Below are 12,500 nucleotides of genomic sequence, written 5' to 3' on the forward strand. Positions count from 1 at the left end.
GCACCAGATGAGTGAGGGGTCAGTCTGCAATTTTCGTCAAGCCACTGTCAATGTGAGAGAACTCGTGTCCAGCTTATAAGCCTATACTTGCATAAACCACAAGTGAAGATAAACAATCTTTGGACAACACCCACCAGTGGGACTCGAACCCAGAAAGCACAACTACCTTCCAGTAGCTGGCATAACTAGTATGCTTTAACCCACTACGCCATCAGACCTTACAAAAGAAGTAGATAGTTCGAGATATATATATCTCAAACATCTCTACCTCCCGAAGGCACCAGATGAGTGAGGGGTCAGTCTGCAATTTTCGTCAAGCCACTGTCAATGTGAGAGAACTCGTGTCCAGCTTATAAGCCTATACTTGCATAAACCACAAGTGAAGATAAACAATCTTTGGACAACACCCACCAGTGGGACTCGAACCCAGAAAGCACAACTACCTTCCAGTAGCTGGCATAACTAGTATGCTTTAACCCACTACGCCATCAGACCTTACAAAAGAAGTAGATAGTTCGAGATATATATATCTCAAACATCTCTACCTCCCGAAGGCACCAGATGAGTGAGGGGTCAGTCTGCAATTTTCGTCAAGCCACTGTCAATGTGAGAGAACTCGTGTCCAGCTTATAAGCCTATACTTGCATAAACCACAAGTGAAGATAAACAATCTTTGGACAACACCCACCAGTGGGACTCGAACCCAGAAAGCACAACTACCTTCCAGTAGCTGGCATAACTAGTATGCTTTAACCCACTACGCCATCAGACCTTACAAAAGAAGTAGATAGTTCGAGATATATATATCTCAAACATCTCTACCTCCCGAAGGCACCAGATGAGTGAGGGGTCAGTCTGCAATTTTCGTCAAGCCACTGTCAATGTGAGAGAACTCGTGTCCAGCTTATAAGCCTATACTTGCATAAACCACAAGTGAAGATAAACAATCTTTGGACAACACCCACCAGTGGGACTCGAACCCAGAAAGCACAACTACCTTCCAGTAGCTGGCATAACTAGTATGCTTTAACCCACTACGCCATCAGACCTTACAAAAGAAGTAGATAGTTCGAGATATATATATCTCAAACATCTCTACCTCCCGAAGGCACCAGATGAGTGAGGGGTCAGTCTGCAATTTTCGTCAAGCCACTGTCAATGTGAGAGAACTCGTGTCCAGCTTATAAGCCTATACTTGCATAAACCACAAGTGAAGATAAACAATCTTTGGACAACACCCACCAGTGGGACTCGAACCCAGAAAGCACAACTACCTTCCAGTAGCTGGCATAACTAGTATGCTTTAACCCACTACGCCATCAGACCTTACAAAAGAAGTAGATAGTTCGAGATATATATATCTCAAACATCTCTACCTCCCGAAGGCACCAGATGAGTGAGGGGTCAGTCTGCAATTTTCGTCAAGCCACTGTCAATGTGAGAGAACTCGTGTCCAGCTTATAAGCCTATACTTGCATAAACCACAAGTGAAGATAAACAATCTTTGGACAACACCCACCAGTGGGACTCGAACCCAGAAAGCACAACTACCTTCCAGTAGCTGGCATAACTAGTATGCTTTAACCCACTACGCCATCAGACCTTACAAAAGAAGTAGATAGTTCGAGATATATATATCTCAAACATCTCTACCTCCCGAAGGCACCAGATGAGTGAGGGGTCAGTCTGCAATTTTCGTCAAGCCACTGTCAATGTGAGAGAACTCGTGTCCAGCTTATAAGCCTATACTTGCATAAACCACAAGTGAAGATAAACAATCTTTGGACAACACCCACCAGTGGGACTCGAACCCAGAAAGCACAACTACCTTCCAGTAGCTGGCATAACTAGTATGCTTTAACCCACTACGCCATCAGACCTTACAAAAGAAGTAGATAGTTCGAGATATATATATCTCAAACATCTCTACCTCCCGAAGGCACCAGATGAGTGAGGGGTCAGTCTGCAATTTTCGTCAAGCCACTGTCAATGTGAGAGAACTCGTGTCCAGCTTATAAGCCTATACTTGCATAAACCACAAGTGAAGATAAACAATCTTTGGACAACACCCACCAGTGGGACTCGAACCCAGAAAGCACAACTACCTTCCAGTAGCTGGCATAACTAGTATGCTTTAACCCACTACGCCATCAGACCTTACAAAAGAAGTAGATAGTTCGAGATATATATATCTCAAACATCTCTACCTCCCGAAGGCACCAGATGAGTGAGGGGTCAGTCTGCAATTTTCGTCAAGCCACTGTCAATGTGAGAGAACTCGTGTCCAGCTTATAAGCCTATACTTGCATAAACCACAAGTGAAGATAAACAATCTTTGGACAACACCCACCAGTGGGACTCGAACCCAGAAAGCACAACTACCTTCCAGTAGCTGGCATAACTAGTATGCTTTAACCCACTACGCCATCAGACCTTACAAAAGAAGTAGATAGTTCGAGATATATATATCTCAAACATCTCTACCTCCCGAAGGCACCAGATGAGTGAGGGGTCAGTCTGCAATTTTCGTCAAGCCACTGTCAATGTGAGAGAACTCGTGTCCAGCTTATAAGCCTATACTTGCATAAACCACAAGTGAAGATAACTATCGAACTATCTACTTCTTTTGTAAGGTCTGATGGCGTAGTGGGTTAAAGCATACTAGTTATGCCAGCTACTGGAAGGTAGTTGTGCTTTCTGGGTTCGAGTCCCACTGGTGGGTGTTGTCCAAAGATTGTTTATCTTCACTTGTGGTTTATGCAAGTATAGGCTTATAAGCTGGACACGAGTTCTCTCACATTGACAGTGGCTTGACGAAAATTGCAGACTGACCCCTCACTCATCTGGTGCCTTCGGGAGGTAGAGATGTTTGAGATATATATATCTCGAACTATCTACTTCTTTTGTAAGGTCTGATGGCGTAGTGGGTTAAAGCATACTAGTTATGCCAGCTACTGGAAGGTAGTTGTGCTTTCTGGGTTCGAGTCCCACTGGTGGGTGTTGTCCAAAGATTGTTTATCTTCACTTGTGGTTTATGCAAGTATAGGCTTATAAGCTGGACACGAGTTCTCTCACATTGACAGTGGCTTGACGAAAATTGCAGACTGACCCCTCACTCATCTGGTGCCTTCGGGAGGTAGAGATGTTTGAGATATATATATCTCGAACTATCTACTTCTTTTGTAAGGTCTGATGGCGTAGTGGGTTAAAGCATACTAGTTATGCCAGCTACTGGAAGGTAGTTGTGCTTTCTGGGTTCGAGTCCCACTGGTGGGTGTTGTCCAAAGATTGTTTATCTTCACTTGTGGTTTATGCAAGTATAGGCTTATAAGCTGGACACGAGTTCTCTCACATTGACAGTGGCTTGACGAAAATTGCAGACTGACCCCTCACTCATCTGGTGCCTTCGGGAGGTAGAGATGTTTGAGATATATATATCTCGAACTATCTACTTCTTTTGTAAGGTCTGATGGCGTAGTGGGTTAAAGCATACTAGTTATGCCAGCTACTGGAAGGTAGTTGTGCTTTCTGGGTTCGAGTCCCACTGGTGGGTGTTGTCCAAAGATTGTTTATCTTCACTTGTGGTTTATGCAAGTATAGGCTTATAAGCTGGACACGAGTTCTCTCACATTGACAGTGGCTTGACGAAATTGCAGACTGACCCCTCACTCATCTGGTGCCTTCGGGAGGTAGAGATGTTTGAGATATATATATCTCGAACTATCTACTTCTTTTGTAAGGTCTGATGGCGTAGTGGGTTAAAGCATACTAGTTATGCCAGCTACTGGAAGGTAGTTGTGCTTTCTGGGTTCGAGTCCCACTGGTGGGTGTTGTCCAAAGATTGTTTATCTTCACTTGTGGTTTATGCAAGTATAGGCTTATAAGCTGGACACGAGTTCTCTCACATTGACAGTGGCTTGACGAAAATTGCAGACTGACCCCTCACTCATCTGGTGCCTTCGGGAGGTAGAGATGTTTGAGATATATATATCTCGAACTATCTACTTCTTTTGTAAGGTCTGATGGCGTAGTGGGTTAAAGCATACTAGTTATGCCAGCTACTGGAAGGTAGTTGTGCTTTCTGGGTTCGAGTCCCACTGGTGGGTGTTGTCCAAAGATTGTTTATCTTCACTTGTGGTTTATGCAAGTATAGGCTTATAAGCTGGACACGAGTTCTCTCACATTGACAGTGGCTTGACGAAAATTGCAGACTGACCCCTCACTCATCTGGTGCCTTCGGGAGGTAGAGATGTTTGAGATATATATATCTCGAACTATCTACTTCTTTTGTAAGGTCTGATGGCGTAGTGGGTTAAAGCATACTAGTTATGCCAGCTACTGGAAGGTAGTTGTGCTTTCTGGGTTCGAGTCCCACTGGTGGGTGTTGTCCAAAGATTGTTTATCTTCACTTGTGGTTTATGCAAGTATAGGCTTATAAGCTGGACACGAGTTCTCTCACATTGACAGTGGCTTGACGAAAATTGCAGACTGACCCCTCACTCATCTGGTGCCTTCGGGAGGTAGAGATGTTTGAGATATATATATCTCGAACTATCTACTTCTTTTGTAAGGTCTGATGGCGTAGTGGGTTAAAGCATACTAGTTATGCCAGCTACTGGAAGGTAGTTGTGCTTTCTGGGTTCGAGTCCCACTGGTGGGTGTTGTCCAAAGATTGTTTATCTTCACTTGTGGTTTATGCAAGTATAGGCTTATAAGCTGGACACGAGTTCTCTCACATTGACAGTGGCTTGACGAAAATTGCAGACTGACCCCTCACTCATCTGGTGCCTTCGGGAGGTAGAGATGTTTGAGATATATATATCTCGAACTATCTACTTCTTTTGTAAGGTCTGATGGCGTAGTGGGTTAAAGCATACTAGTTATGCCAGCTACTGGAAGGTAGTTGTGCTTTCTGGGTTCGAGTCCCACTGGTGGGTGTTGTCCAAAGATTGTTTATCTTCACTTGTGGTTTATGCAAGTATAGGCTTATAAGCTGGACACGAGTTCTCTCACATTGACAGTGGCTTGACGAAAATTGCAGACTGACCCCTCACTCATCTGGTGCCTTCGGGAGGTAGAGATGTTTGAGATATATATATCTCGAACTATCTACTTCTTTTGTAAGGTCTGATGGCGTAGTGGGTTAAAGCATACTAGTTATGCCAGCTACTGGAAGGTAGTTGTGCTTTCTGGGTTCGAGTCCCACTGGTGGGTGTTGTCCAAAGATTGTTTATCTTCACTTGTGGTTTATGCAAGTATAGGCTTATAAGCTGGACACGAGTTCTCTCACATTGACAGTGGCTTGACGAAAATTGCAGACTGACCCCTCACTCATCTGGTGCCTTCGGGAGGTAGAGATGTTTGAGATATATATATCTCGAACTATCTACTTCTTTTGTAAGGTCTGATGGCGTAGTGGGTTAAAGCATACTAGTTATGCCAGCTACTGGAAGGTAGTTGTGCTTTCTGGGTTCGAGTCCCACTGGTGGGTGTTGTCCAAAGATTGTTTATCTTCACTTGTGGTTTATGCAAGTATAGGCTTATAAGCTGGACACGAGTTCTCTCACATTGACAGTGGCTTGACGAAAATTGCAGACTGACCCCTCACTCATCTGGTGCCTTCGGGAGGTAGAGATGTTTGAGATATATATATCTCGAACTATCTACTTCTTTTGTAAGGTCTGATGGCGTAGTGGGTTAAAGCATACTAGTTATGCCAGCTACTGGAAGGTAGTTGTGCTTTCTGGGTTCGAGTCCCACTGGTGGGTGTTGTCCAAAGATTGTTTATCTTCACTTGTGGTTTATGCAAGTATAGGCTTATAAGCTGGACACGAGTTCTCTCACATTGACAGTGGCTTGACGAAAATTGCAGACTGACCCCTCACTCATCTGGTGCCTTCGGGAGGTAGAGATGTTTGAGATATATATATCTCGAACTATCTACTTCTTTTGTAAGGTCTGATGGCGTAGTGGGTTAAAGCATACTAGTTATGCCAGCTACTGGAAGGTAGTTGTGCTTTCTGGGTTCGAGTCCCACTGGTGGGTGTTGTCCAAAGATTGTTTATCTTCACTTGTGGTTTATGCAAGTATAGGCTTATAAGCTGGACACGAGTTCTCTCACATTGACAGTGGCTTGACGAAAATTGCAGACTGACCCCTCACTCATCTGGTGCCTTCGGGAGGTAGAGATGTTTGAGATATATATATCTCGAACTATCTACTTCTTTTGTAAGGTCTGATGGCGTAGTGGGTTAAAGCATACTAGTTATGCCAGCTACTGGAAGGTAGTTGTGCTTTCTGGGTTCGAGTCCCACTGGTGGGTGTTGTCCAAAGATTGTTTATCTTCACTTGTGGTTTATGCAAGTATAGGCTTATAAGCTGGACACGAGTTCTCTCACATTGACAGTGGCTTGACGAAAATTGCAGACTGACCCCTCACTCATCTGGTGCCTTCGGGAGGTAGAGATGTTTGAGATATATATATCTCGAACTATCTACTTCTTTTGTAAGGTCTGATGGCGTAGTGGGTTAAAGCATACTAGTTATGCCAGCTACTGGAAGGTAGTTGTGCTTTCTGGGTTCGAGTCCCACTGGTGGGTGTTGTCCAAAGATTGTTTATCTTCACTTGTGGTTTATGCAAGTATAGGCTTATAAGCTGGACACGAGTTCTCTCACATTGACAGTGGCTTGACGAAAATTGCAGACTGACCCCTCACTCATCTGGTGCCTTCGGGAGGTAGAGATGTTTGAGATATATATATCTCGAACTATCTACTTCTTTTGTAAGGTCTGATGGCGTAGTGGGTTAAAGCATACTAGTTATGCCAGCTACTGGAAGGTAGTTGTGCTTTCTGGGTTCGAGTCCCACTGGTGGGTGTTGTCCAAAGATTGTTTATCTTCACTTGTGGTTTATGCAAGTATAGGCTTATAAGCTGGACACGAGTTCTCTCACATTGACAGTGGCTTGACGAAAATTGCAGACTGACCCCTCACTCATCTGGTGCCTTCGGGAGGTAGAGATGTTTGAGATATATATATCTCGAACTATCTACTTCTTTTGTAAGGTCTGATGGCGTAGTGGGTTAAAGCATACTAGTTATGCCAGCTACTGGAAGGTAGTTGTGCTTTCTGGGTTCGAGTCCCACTGGTGGGTGTTGTCCAAAGATTGTTTATCTTCACTTGTGGTTTATGCAAGTATAGGCTTATAAGCTGGACACGAGTTCTCTCACATTGACAGTGGCTTGACGAAAATTGCAGACTGACCCCTCACTCATCTGGTGCCTTCGGGAGGTAGAGATGTTTGAGATATATATATCTCGAACTATCTACTTCTTTTGTAAGGTCTGATGGCGTAGTGGGTTAAAGCATACTAGTTATGCCAGCTACTGGAAGGTAGTTGTGCTTTCTGGGTTCGAGTCCCACTGGTGGGTGTTGTCCAAAGATTGTTTATCTTCACTTGTGGTTTATGCAAGTATAGGCTTATAAGCTGGACACGAGTTCTCTCACATTGACAGTGGCTTGACGAAAATTGCAGACTGACCCCTCACTCATCTGGTGCCTTCGGGAGGTAGAGATGTTTGAGATATATATATCTCGAACTATCTACTTCTTTTGTAAGGTCTGATGGCGTAGTGGGTTAAAGCATACTAGTTATGCCAGCTACTGGAAGGTAGTTGTGCTTTCTGGGTTCGAGTCCCACTGGTGGGTGTTGTCCAAAGATTGTTTATCTTCACTTGTGGTTTATGCAAGTATAGGCTTATAAGCTGGACACGAGTTCTCTCACATTGACAGTGGCTTGACGAAAATTGCAGACTGACCCCTCACTCATCTGGTGCCTTCGGGAGGTAGAGATGTTTGAGATATATATATCTCGAACTATCTACTTCTTTTGTAAGGTCTGATGGCGTAGTGGGTTAAAGCATACTAGTTATGCCAGCTACTGGAAGGTAGTTGTGCTTTCTGGGTTCGAGTCCCACTGGTGGGTGTTGTCCAAAGATTGTTTATCTTCACTTGTGGTTTATGCAAGTATAGGCTTATAAGCTGGACACGAGTTCTCTCACATTGACAGTGGCTTGACGAAAATTGCAGACTGACCCCTCACTCATCTGGTGCCTTCGGGAGGTAGAGATGTTTGAGATATATATATCTCGAACTATCTACTTCTTTTGTAAGGTCTGATGGCGTAGTGGGTTAAAGCATACTAGTTATGCCAGCTACTGGAAGGTAGTTGTGCTTTCTGGGTTCGAGTCCCACTGGTGGGTGTTGTCCAAAGATTGTTTATCTTCACTTGTGGTTTATGCAAGTATAGGCTTATAAGCTGGACACGAGTTCTCTCACATTGACAGTGGCTTGACGAAAATTGCAGACTGACCCCTCACTCATCTGGTGCCTTCGGGAGGTAGAGATGTTTGAGATATATATATCTCGAACTATCTACTTCTTTTGTAAGGTCTGATGGCGTAGTGGGTTAAAGCATACTAGTTATGCCAGCTACTGGAAGGTAGTTGTGCTTTCTGGGTTCGAGTCCCACTGGTGGGTGTTGTCCAAAGATTGTTTATCTTCACTTGTGGTTTATGCAAGTATAGGCTTATAAGCTGGACACGAGTTCTCTCACATTGACAGTGGCTTGACGAAAATTGCAGACTGACCCCTCACTCATCTGGTGCCTTCGGGAGGTAGAGATGTTTGAGATATATATATCTCGAACTATCTACTTCTTTTGTAAGGTCTGATGGCGTAGTGGGTTAAAGCATACTAGTTATGCCAGCTACTGGAAGGTAGTTGTGCTTTCTGGGTTCGAGTCCCACTGGTGGGTGTTGTCCAAAGATTGTTTATATATATATATATATATATATGTCGTACCTAGTAGCCAGAACTCACTTCTCAGCCTACTATGCAAGGCCCGATTTGCCTAATAAGCCAAGTTTTTATGAATTAATTGTTTTTCGACTACCTAACCTACCTAACCTAACCTAACCTAACTTTTTTGGCTACCTAACCTAACCTAACCTATAAAGATAGGTTAGGTTAGGTTAGGTAGGGTTGGTTAGGTTTGGTCATATATCTACGTTAATTTTAACTCCAATAAAAAAAAATTGACCTCATACATAATGAAATGGGTAGCTTTATCATTTCATAATAAAAAAATTAGAGAAAATATATTAATTCAGGAAAACTTGGCTTATTAGGCAAATCGGGCCTTGCATAGTAGGCCGAGAAGTGCGTTCTGGCTACTAGGTACATATATATATATATATATATATATATATATATATATATATATATATATATATATATATATATATATATATATTAGTATATTTTGGTAGCAGTCTTTCCTGTAGACATATATTATTAAATATGACCGAAAAAGTAAGATTAATAATTCTAACACGAATTTTCTCAATCTTTCGTACATTACGCTTCACTGTTGGAGGTAAATCAAAAATCACTTCTCCAAAATTCATTTTTATTTCTAGTCTGACGCGACACGGGCGCGTTTCGTAAAACTTATTACATTTTCAAAGACTTCACAAATACACAACTGATTAGAACGTATCTCTGATTTTATATCTACATTTGAGTGAGGTGGGAAGGGTGATGTGGCATTAACACAAGACAGAACAGGAGGGGATATTAATAGGGTATTAAAAGTATCAACACAAGACAGAACAGAAACAATGGGTATTGAATAGAAGTGTTTGTAGAAAGCCTATTGGTCCATATTTCTTGATGCTTCTATATTGGAGCGGAGTCTTGAGGTGGGTAGAATATAGTTGTGCAATAATTGGCTGTTGATTGCTGGTGTTGACTTCTTGATGTGTAGTGCCTCGCAAACGTCAAGCCGCCTGCTATCGCTGTATCTATCGATGATTTCTGTGTTGTTTACTAGGATTTCTCTGGCGATGGTTTGGTTATGGGAAGAGATTATATGTTCCTTAATGGAGCCCTGTTGCTTATGCATCGTTAAACGCCTAGAAAGAGATGTTGTTGTCTTGCCTATATACTGGGTTTTTTGGAGCTTACAGTCCCCAAGTGGGCATTTGAAGGCATAGACGACATTAGTCTCTTTTAAAGCGTTCTGTTTTGTGTCTGGAGAGTTTCTCATGAGTAGGCTGGCCGTTTTTCTGGTTTTATAGTAAATCGTCAGTTGTATCCTCTGATTTTTGTCTGTAGGGATAACGTTTCTATTAACAATATCTTTCAGGACCCTTTCCTCCGTTTTATGAGCTGTGGAAAAGAAGTTCCTGTAAAATAGTCTAATAGGGGGTATAGGTGTTGTGTTAGTTGTCTCTCTCTTGTCTCCTCTGAAGAGACAACTAACACAACACCTATACTCCCTATTAGACTATTTTACAGGAACTTCTTTTCCACAGCTCATAAAACGGAGGAAAGGGTCCTGAAAGATATTGTTAATAGAAACGTTATCCCTACAGACAAAAATCAGAGGATACAACTGACGATTTACTATAAAACCAGAAAAACGGCCAGCCTACTCATGAGAAACTCTCCAGACACAAAACAGAACGCTTTAAAAGAGACTAATGTCGTCTATGCCTTCAAATGCCCACTTGGGGACTGTAAGCTCCAAAAAACCCAGTATATAGGCAAGACAACAACATCTCTTTCTAGGCGTTTAACGATGCATAAGCAACAGGGCTCCATTAAGGAACATATAATCTCTTCCCATAACCAAACCATCGCCAGAGAAATCCTAGTAAATAACACAGAAATCATCGATAGATACAGCGATAGCAGGCGGCTTGACGTTTGCGAGGCACTACACATCAAGAAGTCAACACCAGCAATCAACAGCCAATTATTGCACAACTATATTCTACCCACCTCAAGACTCCGCTCCAATATAGAAGCATCAAGAAATATGGACCAATTGGCTTTCTACAAACACTTCTATTCAATACCCATTGTTTCTGTTCTGTCTTGTGTTGATACTTTTAATACCCTATTAATATCCCCTCCTGTTCTGTCTTGTGTTAATGCCACATCACCCTTCCCACCTCACTCAAATGTAGATATAAAATCAGAGATACGTTCTAATCAGTTGTGTATTTGTGAAGTCTTTGAAAATGTAATAAGTTTTACGAAACGCGCCCGTGTCGCGTCAGACTAGAAATAAAAATGAATTTTGGAGAAGTGATTTTTGATTTACCTCCAACAGTGAAGCGTAATGTACGAAAGATTGAGAAAATTCGTGTTAGAATTATTAATCTTACTTTTTCGGTCATATTTAATAATATATATATATATATATATATATATATATATATATATATATATATATATATATATATATATATATTATATATATATATATTATATATATATATATATATATATATATATATATATATATATATATATATATATATAAACAAGTAGCGTCTGTGTGCAGCCATCAATGTTAAGAAACTAGGCTTCTTACGCAATATGATCAGGGACACAAACTATACACATTAATCATTCTTTGCAGATGACAATGCATAATACGTCTGTACCAACTATGAAAGACTGACCACACCAACAATCTTATGTACAGCAAGTCCTTCAACTTGCTGGAGATAATATGATGGTCACTGGCAACAAATCCCATGTCCTACATTATGGTGAAAGCGAAGAAATAAAATAAAACATACAAAATGCAATCAAACCTCACTATGGAAACACAAAATAACTTTTAAAGATAAGCGAGTAATCATTTCATTCACTCGGACCATCGCTGCCTCGAACTCAGGACCACAAAAGCGGACATTCCTAACACAAGAATGTAAGCACTTAAGTGTTCTTCTGAAGACACTTTTTCGCTCTAGGGTGGAATACTGTTGCACAGTAACTGCCTCATTTACACCCGGAGAAGTTGCTGACCTGGAGAAGTTGGTGGCCTGGAGAAGTTGGTGGCCTGGAGAAGTTGGTGGCCTGGAGAAGTTGGTGGCCTGGAGAAGTTGGTGGCCTGGAGAAGTTGGTGGCCTGGAGAAGTTGGTGGCCTGGAGAAGTTGGTGGCCTGGAGAAGTTGGTGGCCTGGAGAAGTTGCAGACCTGGAGAAGTTGCAGACCTGGAGACGTTGGTGACCTGGAGAAGTTGGTGGCCTGGAGAAGTTGGTGGCCTGGAGAAGTTGGTGGCCTGGAGAAGTTGGTGGCCTGGAGAAGTTGGTGGCCTGGAGAAGTTGGTGGCCTGGAGAAGTTGCAGACCTGGAGAAGTTGGTGACCTGGAGAAGTTGCTGACCTGGAGAAGTTGCTGACCTGGAGAAGTTGGTGACCTGGAGAAGTTGGTGACCTGGAGAAGTTGCTGACCTGGAGAAGTTGCTGACCTGGAGACGTTGCTGACCTGGAGACGTTGCTGACCTGGAGACGTTGCTGACCTGGAGACGTTGCTGACCTGGAGACGTTGCTGACCTGGAGAAGTTGGTGACCTGGAGAAGTTGGTGACCCTTGGATGCCCTGGGAGCCTTGACAAGCTTGTTATGGTTCAGCCAGTTCACCCTA

At 42.5% G+C, this 12,500-nt stretch overlaps 1 protein-coding gene across 1 annotated transcript in view; it reads left to right on the plus strand.

Moving 5' to 3' along the window:
- LOC123756339 (uncharacterized) overlaps positions 1-12,500 on the plus strand; it is a 1,167,846-nt gene that overhangs the window by 538,289 nt on the left and 617,057 nt on the right. The window lies entirely within an intron of this gene.

The sequence above is a fragment of the Procambarus clarkii genome, chromosome 25 (assembly GCF_040958095.1).
Source record: "Procambarus clarkii isolate CNS0578487 chromosome 25, FALCON_Pclarkii_2.0, whole genome shotgun sequence".
Taxonomy (NCBI): Eukaryota; Metazoa; Arthropoda; class Malacostraca; order Decapoda; family Cambaridae; genus Procambarus; species Procambarus clarkii.